Source organism: Mustela putorius, unplaced genomic scaffold (assembly GCF_011764305.1).
Source record: "Mustela putorius furo isolate JIRA1106 unplaced genomic scaffold, ASM1176430v1.1 tig00000275_pilon_pilon_pilon, whole genome shotgun sequence".
Lineage (NCBI taxonomy): Eukaryota > Metazoa > Chordata > Mammalia > Carnivora > Mustelidae > Mustela > Mustela putorius.
In genome coordinates this window covers 6,094,218-6,116,110 of record NW_025421341.1, presented here as the reverse complement: position 1 = coordinate 6,116,110, position 21,893 = coordinate 6,094,218, and the positions used below count along the sequence as shown (strand labels likewise).

The 21,893-nt window shown below is 45.5% G+C and overlaps 1 long non-coding RNA gene across 1 annotated transcript; it reads left to right on the top strand.

The window, feature by feature from the left end:
• Nucleotides 1–2,321: 2,321 nt before the first annotated feature.
• LOC101689686 lies at nt 2,322–20,771 on the top strand. The gene is made up of 5 exons (XR_001176406.2): nt 2,322–2,454; nt 8,853–8,909; nt 12,902–12,993; nt 16,042–16,326; nt 17,302–20,771. It is a non-coding gene; the product is annotated as an uncharacterized LOC101689686 (long non-coding RNA).
• Nucleotides 20,772–21,893: the final 1,122 nt, after the last annotated feature.

Below are 21,893 nucleotides of genomic sequence, written 5' to 3'. Positions count from 1 at the left end.
GTGAGTGCCACAGATAACAAATGTCACAAAAAGCCAAAGGAAGGCACAATTTGGGCCTAGGGAGAAAGAAAAAGAAGTCTGTGAAATTTTTAACCCATGTGGTTGTTCCACCAAATTGGTAGCGCTGATGTGTTCCCTTATTTGGCCACTAACTAATCTGTCACCTTTCAACAATTTCAGTTAAATAAAATTCCAAGAAGGTGGAAAGTCATCAGAACCTTTCTCCATGTCTTGTCCACCTCTCCTCATACTGCAGACCAACCCTAACCACTTCCTCACCTCCTGTGGTAGAACATGGCTGCCCACAGCTCTCAAGATTATGTGCTCCCCCTGAATTCTACTTCCATTTCTCAGAAGAGAGAATCTGACTGGGTCAGCTAAGAGAAAGGTGTCCATCACGTGTCCAGTCAACCAGGGCTCTGGACAGGCATAGAGTGAAGCATGTTGACAGAGGTCATGGGAGTGGGTGTGGGGAGTGGGAGTTCCCAAAGAAAGGAGAGTCACTGTGAGTTCTAGCAAGCCCGGAATTGTGTCTCAACAAATACCAACTTATCAGAGGTGGCTGTCCACACTCACATAGAAAAGGCGGGTCATGGGGTAAGATTAGTTTATAGATGACCCCTAGGAAGAATGGCATTGCATAAGGGAATTAAAAGTTCTGGAGGCATCTATGGAGTGGGAGACTCTAATGACTGAAGAATTAGGAAAGGTTTCACAGAGAAGACACCGGAGGTGGGCCTTGACAATGGGTTGATTGTAAATGTAGAGATAGGCATAGCAGAAGGGAACAGGGATAAAAAGGGGTGGGTACAATGGCCAGAGGGAACAACAGAGAGACCTGGAGACAAGAACAACAAATTCTGAGAAAATGAGGAGGAACCCCTGACATTCCTGTGATTGGTTTGCCTGCAAGCGATAAAACAAAAGAACAGACAACACCGCCATGGCTTAAGCAAGTTAGAAGTTTCTTTTTCTCTCTTACAAAGGAGTTGAGAGTTCAGGGTTGGTAGGATGACCGTGAGCATCAAAGACCCAGGCTCTTTCCATCATGTTATGTGGCCACCCTTCATCTGTGGCTTCCAGTTTGTAGCCCAAGATGGCTGCCCAGGTCCAGGCATCACACCCACATTCTGCCTAACTGGATGGAAGAAATAGGAAAATGGCATGCCCTCTACCATTTAGGGATACTTCTCACAAGATGCAAATGACATTTCTTCTCACATCCTGTTAGACAGAACTTTGTCTAGTAGACATGCCTAACTGCAAGGCAGGCTGGAAAATGCAGTGGCCCCATGCCTGAATAAAAGCCAAGTGTGATATTTCTAAGGAAGAAGGAAAGAATAAGTATTGGGAGACAGGCAGTCTGTCCCACTCCTGCTTTGCTGAAAACGTAGACACTCTATGATGGGTGAGGCTAGAACGTTTGGTTAGAAGTGCTTGAATGTTAGGCCAGGGAGGTTGTTCACTTTGGTTGACAGTGGACAACCATCAAAGGTTTTGGGGCAAGCAAGTGACATGATGAGATTTATACTTTAAGAAACTTGCTATTTGGGGTGCCTGGGTGGCTCAGTGGGTTAAAGCCTCTGACTTCAGCTCAGGTCATGATCTCAGGATCCTGGGATTGAGCCCCGCATTGGGGCTCTCTGCTGAGCAGGGAGCCTGCTTCCTCCCTCTGTCTCTGCCTACCTCTCTGCCTACTTGTGATCTCCATCTGTCAAATAAATAAAATCTTTAAAAAAAAAAAAAAAGAAGAAGAAGAACCTGGCTACTCGAATGATTAAGAAGAAAGGCAGTAACTATTAAAGGTTACTTAATAACCCTTGGGTTTGAGGGTTACTCCTAGTTTTACATCTATAGATTGTGTTGGAGGTAGAAGAAGCAAAAAGTGCATGTGTGGTGAGTGGGGAGGGTGGGAAGTGGTGGGGGGGTGCGTTGGAGATTATATTGGTCTAGAGTCTAGACCAGAATGGTTAGGATCTCCACTGGTCCTGTAGCGATGAGAAGATGGGATAATGGGGGAGAGGCAGAGGAAAAAGGAAATTCCAGAGTTTTGAGCCTCAGGGACTGGGGACTGATTGTGCCCTTAATGGAAACAAGGAAGTTAGGCAGCGATGAGGAAGGAGCAGCAGCAGGATGGAATGCAGAAAGGGAAGAGACCATGGGTTTGGCAGCAGGTCCCGTGGTTAGGGCCTCCGTGGCAGGGGTGTCCAGCAGGATGGCTGGAAAATGAAGGGACATGAGCAGGAGTCTCCATGACAACTTTGGACAATTCCAGGACCCTATGGTGTCATAATGTCAGCATTTACGTAGTGATGTGTGGCTCGAGTTATGAGACCACCGATTCACGGCCTGCGCTTGCCTCTCTCTGAGAAGCTGAGAAGGCAGTAAACCTCCATCACTCTGCAGTATTGAAATCTCAGATTATTCAAGGTACTCCGGGCACATTTAGCATGGGTAAGTGAGACTTGGGTGTACTGATACTGCTATATTTCCAGCAAAATGTCAATAAAGCTGCAAATGTAATTTTTGACCCTGGTTTTAAGTGGAGGAGATTGATGTAGAGGGTGAACACTAAAGACTTCTCAGAGAAATTCTTATTTCAGGGTGTTATAATTTGTGTATAAATCAACTATTCATTCAATAAATATTTACCGAGCACTGCTGGGATGTACTAAATACAGGGCTTATAAGGGTGGATAAAGCAGACACAGTCCCTGCCTCAGTCTAGACCAGGGGTTGGCAAATTATAGCCCCTGGGCCAAACCTGGCCAGCCGCCTGTTTCTGTTCTGCCTACCAGCTAAGAATGGCTTTTACATTTGTAAATAATTGAAAACTATTATCAAAAGAAGTGCAGTACTTTATAGTATGGGAAAATCATAAGAAATTCAAATTTTAGTGTTCGTAAATAAAGTATTATTTTGCATAGCCCCACTTGCCCATTTATTTATTGTTTTCAGTTGCTTTTACACAGAAGGGCAGAGCTGAATAAGTGTGACAGAGATGCATGGCTCCCAAAACCTAACGTTTTTACTCCACGGCCCTTTGCAGAAAATGTTTGCCAAACCCTGGTCTTGATAGAATCCATCAAACACACGATCACACAAATAAATAGATATTTAAGCAAGGTGGGTGGGCTTGGCCATTGTCTGGTCTTACCCAAGTTCCTTTCTCACCCTCTAATATCTAGACCTGTGGTAGGAAGTCTCTAAAAGATGGCTCGCAATGAACTGGGTCTCCCAGGATCCAGATTCTTTTGGTCATCCTCTCACCTTAAATCTGGCTAACCTATAAGCTGCTAGTGAGCAAGAGGATATGGCAGAAATTACATGGTGTGGCTTTTAGACTTCTAGAAGAAGTCTTTCTCCTGGTCTCCTGGAAGGCTCTCTGTAAGACAAACCAGACATTGACCTCAGTCCACCATGCTGCAGGAAAGCTTGACCTAGTACATGGGGAGGCCCCATGGGAAGAAAAATGCCTGGACAGCCTCCAGTTCTTCCGAACATCCCCGGCTAGGAAACAGACATGTGGTAAAGAAGCCATCTTGGATGTCCCACCAGTCAAGCTTTTGGACGACTAGCCCCAGCTGACATTCTACTGTAACCCCATGAGGGACCACAATTGAAAACTAGCCAGTTGAGACCAGTCAATCCTCAGAGCCATTAGAAATCATAATAAAATTTTCGGGCGCCTGGGTGGCTCAGTTGGTTGGACGACTGCCTTCGGCTCAGGTCATGATCCTGGAGTCCCAGGATCAAGTCCCACATCGGGCTCCCAGCTCCATGGGGAGTCTGCTTCTCCCTCTGACCTTCTCCTCGCTCATGTTCTCTCTCACTGTCTCTCTCTCAATAAATAAATAAAATCTTAAAAAAAAATCATAATAAATTTTTGTTTTAACTCATGGGTTTTGGGATTTTTTTTTTTTTTTTTTTTTTTTTTTTTTTTTTTTTTTTTACATAGCAGCAAAAACTGAAACAAAGCCTGGACTTCTATTTCTGAAGAGGCATTGAAAAGGGTGGGGTGGGTGAATTCCACATGTCCACATTTGGATGGGGCTTAACAGTCTTAGGAATGGAGAGGTGGTATTCTGTTTTTTTTTTAATTAAATTTAGTTAATTAACTTATAGTGTAGTATTAGTTTCAGAGGTAGAGTTTAGCGGTTCGTCAGCTGCGTACAACACCCAGTGTTCGTTACATTAATGCCTCCTTAATGCCTATCACCCACTTACTGCATCCCCCCACTCCCCTCCCCTCCAGCAACCCTGCATCTGTGTCCTCTAATTAAGAGTCTCTTATGGATATATATAGAGAGAATGGAATACTATGCAGCCATCAAAAGAAATGAAATTTTGCCATTTGCAATGACGTGGATGGAACTAGAGGGTATTATGCTGAGCGAAATAAGCCAATCAGAGAAAGATAATCATCATATGATCTCCCTGATATGAGGAATTTGAGAAGCAAAGTGGGGGGCTTGGGGAGTAGGGAAGGAAAAAATGAAACAAGATGGGATTGGGAGGGAGACAAACCATCAGAAACTCTTAATCTCACAAAACAAACTGAGGGCAGCCTGGGGGAGGTAGGTATGGAGAGGTGGGTTATGGACATTGGGGAGGGTATGTGCTGTGATGAGTCCTGTGAAGTGTGTAAACCTAGCGATTCACAGACCTGTACCCTGGGGCAAAAAATACATTAATAATTAATGAAATTAATTTTTAAAAAGTGAAAAAAAAAGAGTTTCTTATGGTTTGTCTGTCTGTTTTCATCTTGTTTCATTTTTTCTTCTCTTCCCTTATGATCCTCTGTTTTGTTTTTTAAATTCCGCACATCAACGAGATCATATGATAATTGTCTTTCACTGACTGACCCTTCTTGCTTCTGCTGCTTTATCCAGAGACCCGTGGAGGCCTATCCTGGAATGGAGATAAAAGTCTGCAGGCAGGACCCATCACCCTCAGGTCCACTAGAATGACTGCGCTGACTCCTAAACTACGGGATTATTTTCATGTCAGTTGCAAAATAATATAAGAGTAATGACAGTATGAAGTAAAATTGAATAAATTTCATTTATTCATGAAGACCAGAACATGTGGTTTATCGCAGAAACCCCATGTACCAGAGTACTGAGGCTGTTTTTCTGACTTTGAGTGCGGGTTATTGGAACTTGCTTTGGATTTTATATTATTTATTTCAGGTGTTGGAAAGTTGCCTCCAATTCCTAAAGCCTCCCTCCTTTTTTTAAAATTCAGCTTTACTGAGGTATAATTGACATGCAAAATGGTAAGGTATGTGAAGTGTACATCACTGTGATTTGATAAACATATACATACACATTGTGAAGGTTTCCTCCCGCCAGTTCAGGAACACATCCATCATCCCAGTTCTTAAGGTCTTCCTTCCACAGCTGAGCTGAGGGAGGGCCTCTGTGTGAACCACCACTCAGGTCCTCACAGGGTCTCCACTCTCCTAATGATTATCACTTCAAGAGGGAAGTCATTTGAAAGGTTTCCTGCAACACCCAATCTTGAGCTGTGACTCATTCCAGGAAATAATTCAGAGAGCATGTGAGCTTGGGTTTCTCTCCAAAACGGAGCCTGAGACAAGGATACTGCACTGGGTACAGGGCGTACATTTGGAAGTCGACCCCAGAAGGCAAGAGGATGGGAGTGGGAATGAGATGGGGAAGGAAGGGATGTCAACAGCTGACATGTGATGGTGCTGGTTTCCCCTGTGGGCAACTGATGCCAGATCCCTCTAGGGACCCTTGGAGAAACCATGTAGAACGTGCCTCAAAATTGTCTTCCCAAAGGATGGGAGTCTGAGGGCACTGTTTCCCGTTGATGTCTGGTTACCATTGTGCGAGGTTGGCCCCCGGGGTGTTTGCTGTTGGGTACTTCCAGGCAGAAAAGCGAAGAGATTAGCAGACACTTGTGTTGGGCTGCTGATGTTGTGCATGGAAGCCAACTACCTCAGCTGCAACTGAAATCAGAGGGAGGCCCAGGGGAGGTGGCCTGGTGTGCCTGGAGAATCTTCCTCAGACAGTGACAGCTGCATCAAACACACGGGCACACCAACTGTCACAACCCAACAAATGTTTTGGCAGTTGGTAGAATGAGTTAGTGACTGACTTGTACTGTAATTTCTATTCACTGCAAGCAGTTTCAGACCCTCGATAATTTTGACAATAAAAGGGGATCTTTTACATTTTTCATCTATATATTGGCTTATGTACTAGTGAATATTAGCAACAGATTGCCAAATATGTGAAGTACACCCAGGACTGTATGTCTCTGCTCCCTCCCAGGGCTCCCCGGTCCTGGCCAAGGATGATGCTTGGCCAGGGTCCCGATGCCAACCCCACTTTTCCTCCTTACCCAGTCCCCAAGCTACAGCATCAGCTCTGCTCTCCACACGCATCCCCATGACTTGCCCTTTTAATTCTTATAAGCTTCTATTGGAAATTGAAATACTGAGCATGAAATGTTTCCTGCTCTTGTCACTCCCTCTATACAAATCCCACTTTCCTTGAATAAATGGATGGTCTGATTAGGGAAAAGGTCATGTACAAGTTGTGGAGGGAAAAAATTAATATTTCCATTGCTATCACACTGCACTAACACTTGTGATAAGTGCTATGAAGGAGAAGTACAGGATATTAAGAAAAAGTATAATGAGGATGGCTGGTTGGGGGGAAATCAGGGAATGCTGCTGAAGAAGTGATTTTTAAGCTCAGATCTAAGGGACAAGAAGAGATTAGGCAAAGAGCGGGGAAGAGATTTGAGGAAGAGAGAACAGCATGTGCAAAGGCCCTTGGGCCTCTGAATAAGGATCTGAAAGGAAGCCAGAAGTGTGGCTCAAGATGGCAAATGGGACACATGCCCTTACTTTGCTTTTTCCTGAAATTACACTAAAATGGGAATAGAGGGAGAACCCAGTATGACAGTTGCTCATCAGATGTGGAAGTCTGGGCAAGGGAAATACCTTAGTAAACACTGACATGTACTTAATTGAGAGTATGGAGAAAATGTTTATTCACCTAAGGTGGGTGTAGGGTTGACTTAGTGATAAGAAAATCAAACCAATGGAAAAAAAAAAACAATTCATAACTACAGGGAAAGTAAGTTATTCAGGAAGGGAGAGGAACCTTTGACACACATGGTTGAGCTGTAAAAATGTTTATATAGCCCAAATAATGTAAATACAGGGTATGTCTAACCATAATTATCAGGTAACTATATTGGGAATGGGAAGGCTGGTGTTGGGGGCAGAACTGGAGAACGGGATTAAAGAATAAGTTCTTACCTTGCACAGTAAGAACTCAATAGAGTAGACTTAAAACAAAAATAGGAGGCACCTGGGTGGCCTGGTCGGTAGAGCGTGCAACTCTTGATCTCAAAGTCATGAGTTCGAGCCCCATGGCGGGTGGAGAGATAACTTAGAGCTTTATTTTTAAAACAGTTAAAGTAAATAGTGAAGTAAATAAAGACCAAAAAAGGGGGTACCTGATTGGCTCAGTCAGTAGAGCATGTGGCTCTTGGGATCATGAGCTCAAGGCCCATGTTGGGCTTTGAGGTTTCTTAAAAATAAATAAATAAATAAAAACAAAAATAAAAGTAGCCTTAAAACCATGATATTTAGAAATGTGAGCACAAAATTCCAAAGAGTCAGCTGAAATAATTATGTGGTTGTCTTTGGGGAGATGGAGGCTGTGGGAAGAGGGGCGTGTGACATTTCTTCAGATGGGGGCATTATGAACATCACAGGATTTTTTTCACTTTCTTCTAGAACTGTCCTATAACTTGGATTGAAATGAAAACCGCCCCGTGGCGGGAGTCCCTGGAGGAAGTAGGGAGTTGCATGAGGGGAGTCTGCAGTCCTAAGCAAGAGGTGGGATCTTCCAGGCCATATTATGGATTTTAAAGGCAATAGGAAGCAAGTGCTGGAAACATTTTTTCCAAGCGGAAATTGTGCGACCAGTTTCATACTTGAGAAAGATTCCTCTTGCTGTTGTATGGAGAACAGACAGAAAGAGGAGGCCAGACGGACTACGGGGAGAACAGAATGTCATGGGAGAGAGGGGGATGGCTTGGATGAGAGTTGGGAGAAGTGGAAAAATTCAAACGGGTCTTTGGAAGGAGAACTATGTAACAAATAATTCCAGACAGGTGTCAGAGGAGGGGCGAGAGATTTTTCTTTATTAATAACCACCGTGAGCAACTTCACAAATCACAGCTAATGACCTTAAAATTATTCCATTGAAAAACCATTCAGATTAATGTTGACTGTAACATCGCAAACAGGCAAGGATATTCATTTTGGGCTGAGTGCTTCTGGAAAATATACAGGCTGGCACCTTTGTGGCCTTGCATCCAACAATCCCATTTTCTTCAATTAAGCGCGTGTTTTGAAGACATGTCCTCTGTTTACCATTAATACATACGAACACAGCCGGCCGTGGTGTAACAGCGGCGACCATCTAGAAAGGCTACATTATACTTGTGCGATTTTTCTAAGTTTTTTCATACGCGTGTACATTTCAATCCCAAACCAACATTTTCGAGTGAAATATCACAGTGAAACTAAAATGACAGTAAATTGAACTCTACCAGGGGAAAATATATTGAACCTTATATTACTTAAAAATCAATGTTCTTCCTCTGACTTTTGCTTTACTCGTATGTTCAAAGTGAAGGGCTTTGGAGTCATCTTACATTCCAGCTCCCACGTCGACACGGCTTTCTGCTTCCAGGCCAGCTGGTAGTTTCTGCTTGCCATGATTTAAAATTTTCCTAATATTTGCTAACAAAATCTGGGTGTCATTTTCTTTCCGTAATGGTCCTTTCCTTTCCCCTAGGGATGGGGAGAGACTCTGCGGTGCTTTGATAAACAATGAACTTAAAAGGAAAGAAAGGTGAGTGAAATGAACCCTTCCACGCTCAGTCTCCTCCACAAAGGCACCTTGACTCGGTGTCCTAGTCACTTGATTTGCTGACTCATGAAGCAGCCAAACGTGTCACAAAACGAGAGGAGGTCTGTATGTCTGCGATTTAAAACCGAAGCCCACAAGGGATCAGAGTGAGATGAATGGGGTTTGCTCATTCTTGGTCATCATTTTTGGCCTCATTTGCTTTGCATTCATACCTGGTGCAGTTTCAAAATGTTGAGAGGGAGGGGAGGCAGCAGAAAGAGTGGGCAGAATCCTGAGGTGCTTTGCAGCAGACAGTGGTTTCTCTTCCAGGGCCAAAACCGCTATTCCATTGGCTGGCTGTAACCCTTTCCTCACCAAACAAGATAAGAAGCATCTTTCCTTCAGCATTCCAGATTTAGCAGATGTTGACATTTTACTGTATTTGCTTTGTATCTTTTCTTTAGGAAACACAATGTCACAGATATGGCTGGAGCCCACTTTATCTCTCTCCAGGATTCCATTTTTTTTTTTTAAAGATTTTATTTATTTATTTGACAGAGAGAGAGAGATCACAAGAAGGCAGGGAGGCAGGCAGAGAGAATGGGGTAAGCAGGCTCTCTGCTGAGCAGAGAGCCAGATGTGGGGTTCAATCCCAGGACCCTGAGATCATGACCTGAGCTGAAGGCAGAGGCTTAACCCACTGAGCCACCCAGGCGCCCCTCTCCAGGATTCCATTTTATCTTTGTTTTTCTCCAGGGTTAATCACTACCCTGAGGCTTAGGTCAATCTTTCTTATCCCTGCTTTATAGTTTTACTGTATTTATATTTTTACTATGTATTTATAGTTTTACTATACATAAGAAATATGTATCTGAGTCTGCAGCTTTTAAAAGCCTGCCATAAAGGGTTTTACACTCCACGTTTCATTCTACAACTTGTTCTTTTTTCAATCAACCATTTGTTTGTGATGTTTATACACGTTGATATGGGTGGCCCTAGTTTATTTTCATTGTTCTACAGTGCTGGATGGACCAAAACACCACAATCTACTTACCCATTCTCTTTTTTTCTGATGACAATTTAGGTTCTCCTCATCCCATTAGAAAAAGTTTTGCAGTGAATGTGGTAGATTGCATTCAAGACTCATTCTTAGGGGAGAATCCCTCCGATCCTGTCCTTTGCCAGGTGACTTTGCCATTATTCCCACTAACTTTCCTGCTTGGCTATGTGACTTGCTTCGTGCAGTGGAATGTTAGTAGGAAAAATGTGACCAAACACTTGGAAAGAACCTGTGTGGTCAGATTAGCATTCTCGAGTCCGCCATTGCCATGACAACATGCGTAGACCACTGTCTAGGCCTAGGAGGAGGAGTCAAATGGGTCAGAGCTGGGCCTCCTGGCTGAGTCCCGGTCCTATCAGCTGACCGCCACATGGGTGTGAACCACCCCAGCTGCTGGGAACCAAACCACCTGCCTCAGCTGATCCCCAGCCCGCCTATAGAAGTGTGAGCGTGCCAACACATGTTTCTTCTTGGATGCCATAGAGTTACTGTGGCCTTTGTTATGCAACAACATCTAATTAATATGGCAGATGCCCACATAAATGAAAGTTCTAAGACTTTTACCTAGAAATGGAACTGCTAGGTTACAAGGGACATGAATCTTCATTTATTTGCAGCAGATACGACTAAATTCCAAGGGATTTGACAAGTTTTTCCTTCTGCTCGTGGTAGATCTCATTTTCTTACATTCTTGCTGATCCTTGTTATTTTGTCTGTCTTTTCTCATTTCTTCCCACATTGCCTTACTTTCTAGTGAGGTTTATAGTTGACGCTGAGTCTGTCGTTCAGTCAGCCCAGCTTGGGCTCCAGACATGTGAGTCAAGAAGCCATCTTGAAAATGGACTCTCCAGCCCTAGCTGTCCCCACCACCAGCCATTCAGATCGCTCCCCACTGCGTGAGTGGTCCCAGCTGAAGCCTCAGATACCGCGGAGCAGAGAAGGCTGTCCCCTTTGTCCTTTCTGAATTCCTGACCCAAAGAATCCATGTGCCTAATAAAATGGTTGTCGGGGCGCTTGGGTGGCTCAGTCCATTAAGCGTCTGCCTTTGGCTCAAGTCATGGTCCTGGGGTCCTGGGAGCAAGTTCCACATCGGGCTCCCTGCTGAGTAGGGAGCCTGCTCTTTCCTCTGCCTGCTGTTCCCCCTGCTTGTGCTTGCTCTCTCTGACAAATAAATAAAATCTCTTAAATAAAATAAAATGGTTGTTGCTTCCTACCACTGAGTCTGGGGGTGGCTTGTTATGCTATAATACATAAAAGGAACACTGGGTCATCTCAGCCTGGCCTGGGACCCTTTTAGCTCCACTGCAGGATGACGGTTGACCCCGCTACCTCTGGCTGCTTCTGCACCCAGATCTTGCCTCCTGTTGCTTTGCCTTACTGTTTCATCTCTTTTCCAAGAAGAATTTGGTTTTTGGTTTTGAATTTTTTTTTTATTATGATTTCATTTTAAGTAATCTCTATACCCAATATGGGTCTCAGATTCACAACCCTAAGATCAAGGGTTGCACGCTCCCCAGACAGAGCCAGCCAGGGGCTCCTGTTTTGAGCAGTCTTTTAAATATTCTTTTCATGTGTTATCTCCCATTGTTCCATGCCTGAAATAGAGGCGGCTGTCTTGCCTGCTTTGTGTTTTTTAGGAAGATCTCATCAGTGCATGTAGGCAATCCGGCTCATCATCGATTCCAAATATCGATTAGCACCTCTGCATGCAAACCATTTTCTAGACATCCTGGAGGGTATCCAGAAAAGTCAGGCAGGATCCCTGCTCTCAGAGAGCTTCCAGTCTGCTAAGGACAAGCTATACGTAACTAACCAGAATGACACACAGACTCATAAACTGTATGAGTAAAATGGTGTAGCTATGGAAATAGGACTGCCACTCAAAGATGATAAATAAACCCAAATAAACCAAGACAGTATAGCCTGGAGCCAGACTGGGCCATCTGCTCCCACGTGTGTGCGCTTCCTTGAAGAGGAACACCACGTTTTTCCCTCCCGTGGATCTATTCCCATCACCCACGTGACCCGTAGGCCGGCCCCTCTGCTCTGAACGCCACAGAAATCTGTCTCTTCCCTCGCCCGCCGCTGATCCAAGTTCCCACGTTCTCCCAGGTGTGTGGATGTGAAATTTCGGAATCGCACTTCTTCCCACTTTCTCCTTCATCCAGGAAGTTCTCACAGCCCGTCAGAGGTTTCCTCGGACTGTCTCGTTTGCTTATTTATCTTATTTATCTTCTTTATCTACTTATGTCATGACGCCCCACCCCCACCCCAGTGCAGGCTCCCATCAGCTCACGTGTGCATTACCGCCCCCCACACTTTTGGTATCTCTAACCCTAAGCTTTCATGTCCCCCATCTTTCCCACAATCTTGGGCTGGGTGCTCCTCCTTTAAGGAGAAGACACTTTTTTTTTTTTTTTAAGATTTTATTTATTTATTTGACAGAGATCACAAGTAGGCAGAGAGGCAGGCGGGGGGGGGGGTGCTGGTGGGGGGGTGGGAAGCAGGCTCCCTGCTGAGCAGAGAACCTGATGCTGGGCTCGATGTGGGGCTCCATCCCAGGACCCTGAGATCATGACCTGAGCCGAAGGCAGAGGCTTTAACCCACTGAGCCACCCAGGCGCCCCAAGGGGAAGACACTTTTATGTTCCTTCTCTGGCTTCAAAACTTGCAGAAGTCCCTATTTTCTATTATTATTTCTCACTTAAACTTTTTAGCGGGATCCCAAATCAGCCACACTCTCAGGAAGGCATATGCTATTTCCTTTATAATATTGGGACCATGTCCCCATCGTCCTGAGTGCTTACACTCAACGTCAGAACCTTTTCCTTGTTGCCTATCGTCTGGAAGACCCTCGCCCGCTGTCGCTTTTTGTTAGGCATTTTTTGTCACCAGTTTCCATCATAAAATATTCCCTGTCCTTTAATATTTTCAGGTGAAAAACCACCATTCAAAGAAACGAGGGTGCCGTCAGGTGGAGAAGAGCTGAAGCATGGCCAGAGAGGGGGAGCACGACAGAGCCGTCAGGTGGTGTCCACGAGCTCCCCTGTCCTCCTCCCCCAACCCCCCGCCCCACCCCACCCCCAGAGAGGTCTAGCCAGGTGTTAAGGTTCTCATTTCCTGGAGCCGTTGAGGTCCAATAGAAGTTGACTTACTTGTTCAAAGTCACAAAGCTCTCTAGCATCTGAATGAGGCTCAAACCCCGCAGCTTATGCAACAGGGCCTTGAATGGGAATGATACACGGAAGGGAGGGGCTATGACGGCTAGGATCATTTTGAAGGATAAAATTCTGTGATTCCTAGCTTGTTTGCAAGTGCTTTTGCCTGGCCCAGTGGAGTGGGGAAGAAAGAGACAGTGGATGAAGCTATTGTTCATTTCACTATTTTTATAAATGATATCCTAAGTGATTTACATTTTCATTTAATCAGCAACATTCGCAGCAACGCAATGGAATAGTTTTTTATCACCACCCCAAATTTGCAAAAAAGAAAAAAGAAAAGAAAAAGAAAAGTTAAGGTTAAGGGAGGCTAATAAATTTGTCAATAGTTGATAAGTAGAGAAAAATGAGGTACAAGCCAAGTAGAGGGAAGGTAGTGAGGTCAGGTATTTACTTCACCAGCTCCTCTCTGGTGGGGTGCCCGAGGCTGACTGGTTCTCTGGACCAGACGGTTCCTGCCAGGCACCCTCCTTGAGGTTCATTTCTTTTTATCCTATTGTACTGCACATGGAAGGACCTAAAAATTCTTCTTATCTGATTACTTAATAAAGGGATCAAATGAATAGACAAATAAAAAAGTGCCTTGAGAATCCAGCCAGTGTACTAGGAGGCCAGAATTGTATTGTCTTTTTTTTTTTTTTTAAAGATTTTATTTATTTATTTGACAGAGAGAGACACAGTGAGAGAGGGAACGCAAGCAAAGGGAATGGAAGAGGGAGAAGCAGGCTTCCCGCTGAACAGGGAGCCCGATGTGGGGCATGATCCCAGGACCCTGGGATCATGACCTGAGCCGAAGGCAGACGCTTAACGACTGGGCCACCCAGGCACCCCGGAATTATATTGCTTTTGACTAAAGTTTGCTGCATGACTTACAGACCAAGAGTAGATGTCAAGGAATATTCAACACAACATACACGATTCAATACCAACCAAGTATAATCATGGGAGACATTTAGAATCCTGACCATAAAGATACTCTTGACCAAACATGGACCTTTAACTTGAACTATAATGTAACCAGAGCCAGCAATAGATAATACCCTTACCCATAGATAGAGACATAGAGATACACAGATGTCTTCATTAAAAAGCTGATGACTCCTCTTTCCTGTGAGTTCCTAAATTATTTTCAAGAAACTCTGGTTTGAGGGGCGCCTGGGTGGCTCAGTGGGTTAGGCCTCTGCCTTTGGCTCGGGTCATGATCCCAGGGTCCTGGGATCGAGCCCAGCATTGGGCTCTCTGCTCAGCAGGGAGTCTGCTTCCCCCTCTCTCTGCCTGCCTCTGCCTACTTGTGATCTCTTTCTGTGTCAAATAGGTAAATAAAATTAAAAAAAAAAAGAAAGAAAGAAAGAAACTCTGGTTTGAGTCTAGGTAGTGGAACAAATCAAGAGACAGCATTGAATGTCTGGGCTCCGGGGTCTCCGCGTGTTCGGGCTCACTTGTCTTGAGGTGCTGTCGGGCATCTGCCTTCAGTCACGGCCGCCCCAGAGGTGGAGTGCCACAGGTGTGCGCCTGGCCATGTGCTTTGCTCGACCATGATTATTTTTCCACTTGGAAAATATGGTATCCAAAATAGCTAGCCTGAAGGACATGCAGTTCTGATTGAAAATCCACTCCTATAAGCCTGCGTGTTGGAAAAACGACCCATGTATGACTCGAAGTAGTTCTGTGTTTAAAACCAAAACATTTCTCTGGCTAGATATCATCAGATGATGGTTAACCTGGGAAACCGTACGGGGAGGGAGTGAGGGTGTGGGGGCGGGGGGGGGGCGGGGACAGGAACAGGATCTCTCTGCCCACACAATGGGGTTGGAGCCGGGAAGAGAGTTCCCAGTGTAAGAACTTTGCAGGTGAAATACTCTGGCTGGTTTCCAAGCTTGAATTCCGTGTATCATTCCAGATTCAAGCCCTGTCACATAAGCCGTATCAGCCCCCCTGGATGAATTTTAGCACAAAAGATGTCTATGTAGTTAACTTTAGGGGAACTAGCATTTTAGTCTGGCTTGGGACTGAGGGATTTTAGGTTTTGCTCTCTTAGTGTAGGCTCCAAGAAAACTGTGCGTGCGTGCGTGTGTGTGTGTGTGTGTGTGTTAAAGTAAACCCTAGATATTGAACATGCCAACAGTGAGTATTTGAATACCCATCATTGTCTGTCTGATATTAAATGCTAGGCTGGTTTTCTACATGATCACTTTGGCTTGTGACTTTTGAAATAATCATGGAGTTTGGAAAGTAGGCAATCAAAGTCTATGAAGTTAAAATACAATAGGCTATCTAGTCAGCAGACAGAAGAATAAAGATGCCTTCAAATCTAATTGAGAGCGGGGGAAATTGGGCTCAGAGACTTCTTAATTATGGCATGAAGCCAGAAATTGAATGTGGGAGCCAGGGATCTGGTCCTGTGTTGGACGTGTTCTGCTTACCCTCCTAGGTTCTCTCTCGACCTCCTTCTGCTTTGCTCTGTGTCTCCAGAGTCTGACCCATAGTGGATGTTAACGAGTTTTGCAGCCCTTTGGCTTCCAGTTGGGTTAGGGCAACAGGAAGTACAGGAAGGACCCTGTAGGAACAAATATTTATTGGGCTCTTCCCTCCCTATGAGGTCACTGAAAAGTGACAGGAGATCAAAGCTCCTGTCAGCCCATAGCCCATCGAAGCTCCTGTCAGCCATCTCTCCGTAGCCGCCCGGGTCTCACTAAGCCTACCTTGCCCCGTCAGGCCTGGGGCGGTGAGTTCCCCGGAGGCAGCCTGGGTGCTGAGTGCTAAAATACTCCTGTGCTTTTGCTACTCTTGTTCATAGCCTCTTTATTAAACTCTTTTCAAATGATCTCTCCCCCACCCCATATGTCCTCTGCTTCAGGTGTAGTTTTAACCCTTGAACCATCAAAAGAAACAGAGAGGAAGGAGGGAGGAAGGGCAGGAAGGAAGAAAGAGAAAGAAACCGGGGCGCGCTTGTGGAAGTCTCCTGCTCGTGGAAGTCTCCTGCTCGTGGAAGTCTCCTGCTTGTGGAAGTCTCCTGCTTCCAGGGGTGTTAGTGCTTCTGGCAGTTTCGGGGGGCCGAGCCAAAGGCCAGGGGCCGGCGCTGGGGATGCGTCAGGGAATCTCAGAAGAGCCTTTGTACCTGACTGCAGCAAACACCCGTGAGGTAAGCACTGGTCACCTGATAATTGTCCTCCCTCGAGACCAGCTGTTTCTCGAGGTGGATGCTATTGGATTTCTCTCAGGCTTTGTGCTTGTTCGATATCTGTCACACAGCTTGGAGGTTTATTGGGCAATAGGGGCCTGGGTTTGGGTTTGTTTTTTGTTTTTTTTTTTTTTTTTGTTTTTCCCTTCTAATTATTGAGACGATAGTTTTTCTTTTCTGGCTAAATTGGGTGTCCGGAATTTGAACCCAACAGGGTAGAAACTTACCAAATAATTCTGGAGGCAATATATCCTTCTGGAAGGACTTACCTAAGGGAAAAGATCATTTTATTTCTGTTCTGTTGGAACAGAAGACCGTGAGGTAAGTGACGTATGTCTATTAAAACATGGACAAAGCTGAGGGGAAACAAAACCATTTAACAGCCTATTTATTTGGAGGCCAAATCTTATTGACAACGTTTCAGTACGTGTTTTTAACCACTGTTTTGTAGGTAATTTATAGAATGGTTTAGTCTAGGTCATCTGGCCTTTAAAGAATTCAACAAATGATTCAGGGCCCTACAGGAGGCCTCGTCTAAGGCAAAGGAGACCCATTTGTTGATTAAGATAGACAAGACTGGGGGGGCCTGGGTGGCTCAGTGGGTTAAAGCCTCTGCCTTTGGCTCAGGTGATCTCAGGGTCCTGAGTTCGAGCCCCACATTGGGCTCTCTGAGCATCGGGGAGCCTGCTTCCTCTCTATATCTGCCTGCCTCTCTGCCTACTTGTGATCTCTGTCCGTCAAATAAATAAAACAAGTCTTTAAAAGAAACCCACCACTGCTACATGTAATGTCGAGCGAAGAGCAGAACCTTTGATTGTAGCTTAGCCACAAGTTCAACAGGTCATCTAGGATTTAGCAGACACAGATTTTTGTCATCATTCGTTCATATGAGTGGCTTCCCTGTTTTCCTTCTTGCTTCCTATCTTCATCATTAAGCGCTCACCACTTTCCGATGGTTGCCGTGTCAACAGCAGCATCCTCTCTCCGTCTGGCTTGCGGGATATCCTTGGCGAGCCTCCCCAGACCGCGCGCTCAGGGCATGAGGATGGGCGCCCCGTCTCTTGCCGGGAGGAATGCTTCACTCATGAACACGTCCTGATTACAATCCCAAGCCGCAGAGGATCCAGGAAGGACAACTACTTTCTGGTTTTCGGTGAGCAAGCCGAGCCTCCAGGCCGTATCTGGTAGATATCTTCGGGAATACTTTCTTCGGCATCTTCCTTTGACTAGAGAGACACGCTGCTTTGCCTTCAAAAGGACTTTTATGAGCCAGATGTTCAACTCATATTGTATTTTGTGACTTTGGAAGGAGGTCTGAACACCTGGACAAATGCGAGGAGGAGGAAACGTTTTAAAAAACGGTAACAAAATGCCCGACTTGTACAATCCATTGTGAGCCTGCGAGGCACCCGGGTTTGATGAGTCCTCCATTGTTAGATCAAACAAAGGGGAAAAAACTTGCTTTGTCTTTGTCACTAATGAGATATTTCTATACAGCTGGAGTCTTTTTAAAGACCTCAAAGAAACCACACTTTATAAAAAATGCTATGTTGCGTGTACTTAAAAAAGAAGAACAAGCAAGAATCCATTGTTTGAAAGACACTGAAAATACATTCATTCTCAAAATTCTTCCAATTCAGGAGTGAATCCCAGTCCAGATTAAGTCCTAGGTCTGAACAGTTCAGTGGGACTGTTCTGTGACTATAAATGCTACGGTCGCCATCAGCGGAGAGATAAAATTTTAAGTAGGGGCTGTGTTTTGTCCACTCTGCACTCCTAGTTTCCTTCCCCTGCATGACCTTGTTATCTCCATCTAGTAAAGATCGAGTTCAGAAAACACTTTCACAACGAGATGGAAAAGAGCAGGTAGTTGGAGCTCAGCAGAGGACGTGCACTTGAACCGAATGTAAAGGAGTAAATGCCCATCGGGGATGGAGGACTTTGGGGAGGGGAGGAGGGAAGCATGGGGACAGCGATCCTTTCTCGCCTGCTGTTGGGCAGCATCAAGGGACGAGTAGAGGTGACACCCACCAGCACTGCCCAAGGGGTGGTCGGGATGGGGTGTGGCCACAATCCTCACAGACACTGGTTTTCAGAGCACTGTGCTTCCCAGTCCTTCTGGGACGGAGCACCTAGTTGTATGTCCGATCTAGATATTTTAGGAAAAAAAAAAATGGAGTTAATAACCTCCCAACTCCTCTTCCGATTTCTGGGCTTTGTGTGCATGTGTGCATACCTCAATGTAGCAAGTCTGGCTCATCTGTTTCTGCCCCTTGAGTAGAAAAGAAAGCCTGTGCATAGATGTCAGAGAAAGACCCGCTGAGACAAAGGGCGGAGACAGTTACGAACGAATTACCAGCAAACACGTTACCAGCAGTTACAAACCTGACCTCCAGACTGCTTGAGTCCAAGTCTTAACTCTTCATTTTTTAGCTGTGTGACCTGGGGCAAGTTAATTAAATTTTCTGTGCTTTAGTTTCTCTGCCGGTACAATGCGGAACAAACTCGTACTGACATCTCATGGTTGTGAGTCACTTACGTGAAGTATATAGAATGTTGTCGGGGACATAGGAAGCATTGTGTATGTACTAATAATAACAGTTAAAAATTATTGTGATATTATTATTAAGGGAGGCCTCAGATTGTAAAGTCCAACATTTTAATTGCTTTCTCTCTAGGATCCTCATTCCCTTTCCCCTCTGCTGTATCCTCCGGCAATGGCCCAGCACTAGAGGAACCCAGCTGCCCTACTCTGGGCTCCTGGGCTCTGCCAGAGAGACCATCACAGTTCAGGAAATCTGTGTCACTACACGTTTATGAGCACCGATCTCAGCAGGGCTCTAAAGCCTCCCAGAATTCTGTTCCCCATCCTCACTCTTCACGAGCGCGGTCTCACCTCGCTCAGTCTCCTCCAGCCCCCAGCTCCTTCACTCCTTCTCAGTTGATAAGAGATGTGAGGATGAACCCCCCTGACTGGGTCGCCACATCTACAAACCACTCGGCATCCCTTACACTGGACGAAATACCCTTTTCTTCTTCTATTGGTTCCTTTTCCTACCCACATGTAGAGAAGTTCAGGTTTATCACACACACACACACACACACACACGCCCCCTCCTCTCCTTCGTCCCATGCCACCTTTCCATCAAGGCTCGAGCAACTGCACCCTACTTGTTCATAACCAAACTTTGTAAAGAACTGTCTACATTTGCTATTTATATTTCTTCACCAGGGATAAGGATAAACCTTATCCTTGGGCTTCCCCACCACTGAAACTACTCTGCTACTCTGGCCTAAATTCCCAATGTCCTACATGTCTTGAAATCTCAAGGATATTTTGGTTGTCTTGCTTTCTTTAAAAAAAAAAAAAAAAAAAGAAAGTCTCTACTCTTGCCTTCTAGCTAAAATCCTCTGATTCTTCTTTTGTCTCTCTGGCTACTGCTTCTTTCATGTCTTTACAATCTTTTCCTTTCTACTCATTCCTTACATACCACTAGCCCCAAGGGATCGTCTCTTGACTGTCTGATCTCCTTCCTCTGAACTCCCTGGGGACAGTGTTCTCTCTCCCCAGCTCTAGGTGCCCGCTACATGCCAACGGCACCAAAAGCAAACCTTTCCTTTAAGTCCACGCCCTGACACCCACTTGCCTATGCCTATCTCTCCCTGGATGTTTCTCTGGCTCCATAAATGTAACGTGCCACAGCAGAATAAATCAACTTTTCCCCTAAACCTGCTTCCTTTTTGTTTGTTTGTTTGGACCCGAGGTTACTGTCTCAGAGAATGGCACCATCATCCACACTGTGCCCAAATCAGAAACTTGGGGGAGTTACCTTAAATCCTTTCTCGCCTTCATTCTTTGCTCCTCGATTCCCCTTTATCAGCCTTCCAGCTCCTAAATGGCTCTGAATCCGTTCGCTTCTCTCCATTCACTTCTTTCTGCTTTACCTGGAATTTCGGTCTCACCAGAATAACAGGATTGCCCCCTACTTGACCTTCTTTTCGATGTTTTGTACTCGAACCTTGGGTGATCTTTGAGTATTCACACCTGATCACAGAACTCTTGTTTAAAATCCTTCATTAATCTTCCACTGCCTTTTAGATGAATACGAATTCCTCTGCGGGGCCCCCGTGTGGGGGGGCTCCAGGCACTGGTCCCTGCCAACCACTCTGGCCTCCTCTTACCACCTTCCCCTTGAACCCTGTCATCCAGCCCACGGACTTCCTTGGGCTCTGCAGAGAACCCTACCTCCGTACTAACTTTTAGCATGTGCCGGAGATGGGGTGCTCAGTAAATATTGACCGAATGAGAAATAAACAAGCTTCAGAATTCTGGTGCTTCATTTTTCCCATTGTGTCTGATATCTCACATCTTCTCAGAAGCCCCATCCATTCCCCTATTCCCATTTCAAAATGTAACATCTCTACCCACTTCCCACAACTTTCCACATTTAAAAAAAAAAAAACAAACTTTTTTTTTTTTTTTTTAAATTTTTTATCCTCCGTGTAGCTCAGAGGTTGCAAATGACCAGTTTCTGGATCAAATAAGGCAGATGAAATGGATTTGGTCTACACACTCTTTTAAAATTTGAATTAGTTTGCAATACTTAAAATTCAAGGTGTTTACATAATACTTCAACTTCTCTTAAAAATGAATCAGAAAAATCCAAGAGCAGGGCGCCTGGGTGGCTCAGTGGGTTAAGCCTCTGCCTTCGGCTCAGGTCATGATCCCAGGGTCCTGGGATCGAGCCCCACATCGGGCTCTCTGCTCAGTGGGGAGCCTGCTTCCCACCCCCTCACCCCCCCCCCGCCTGCCTCTCTGCCTACTTGTGATCTCTGTCTGTCAAATAAATAAAATCTTTAAAAAAAAAAAAAAAAGAAAAGAAAAATCCAAGAGCTCACACTAGGCGCTGCCAGTGTTCCCACGTGGCCATAACTGGTCGGAGCTGGTTAGCAATCACTCTCTTCACAAGGCAGATGGCTTCCAGTTTCCCTTGGTCAAGCCAGGCCGTCTTCATTGCCAGATTTCTTTGTAGCACCTGTAGGACCTGTAGGCATCTAGTTGGCACCACCTGGTACGGATTTGCTCCCCGCCGGTAGATTCCTGTGGCAAGAAATCCAATCTCAGTCACGTCTGTGGAGTTCCCAAACATGTGCAGGAATGTGTCCGGTCTCCGTGTTGGAGCGGTTCCCAGAGAAGGGAGCCAACATGGCCTCGGTGCTCTGCCCGGTGCGGCTCCTCTGCTGTCTCTGTGCCCGACCCGCTGTGGGTGAGCAGGGGGGCTCGGAGGTGTGTCTCTCAGGGGTCCTCTCCTTGGACGAAAGACTCAGTGACACAGACCCTAATCACAGCACTTAGCCTTCTTGTTTCCGTGAGCAGCCCATTCGCCTCTCCTTCCATCTGTGCCATCCCTCCCCGCCGTGATACAGAAGCCAAGTGCATCTCTGCCTCAAAAACCTCCAAGCCACCATCCCCTTTCAGTTGCGGGAAAGCTGCCTCCTGGGGTTGGGCCAGGCCCGCGTTCTGACCC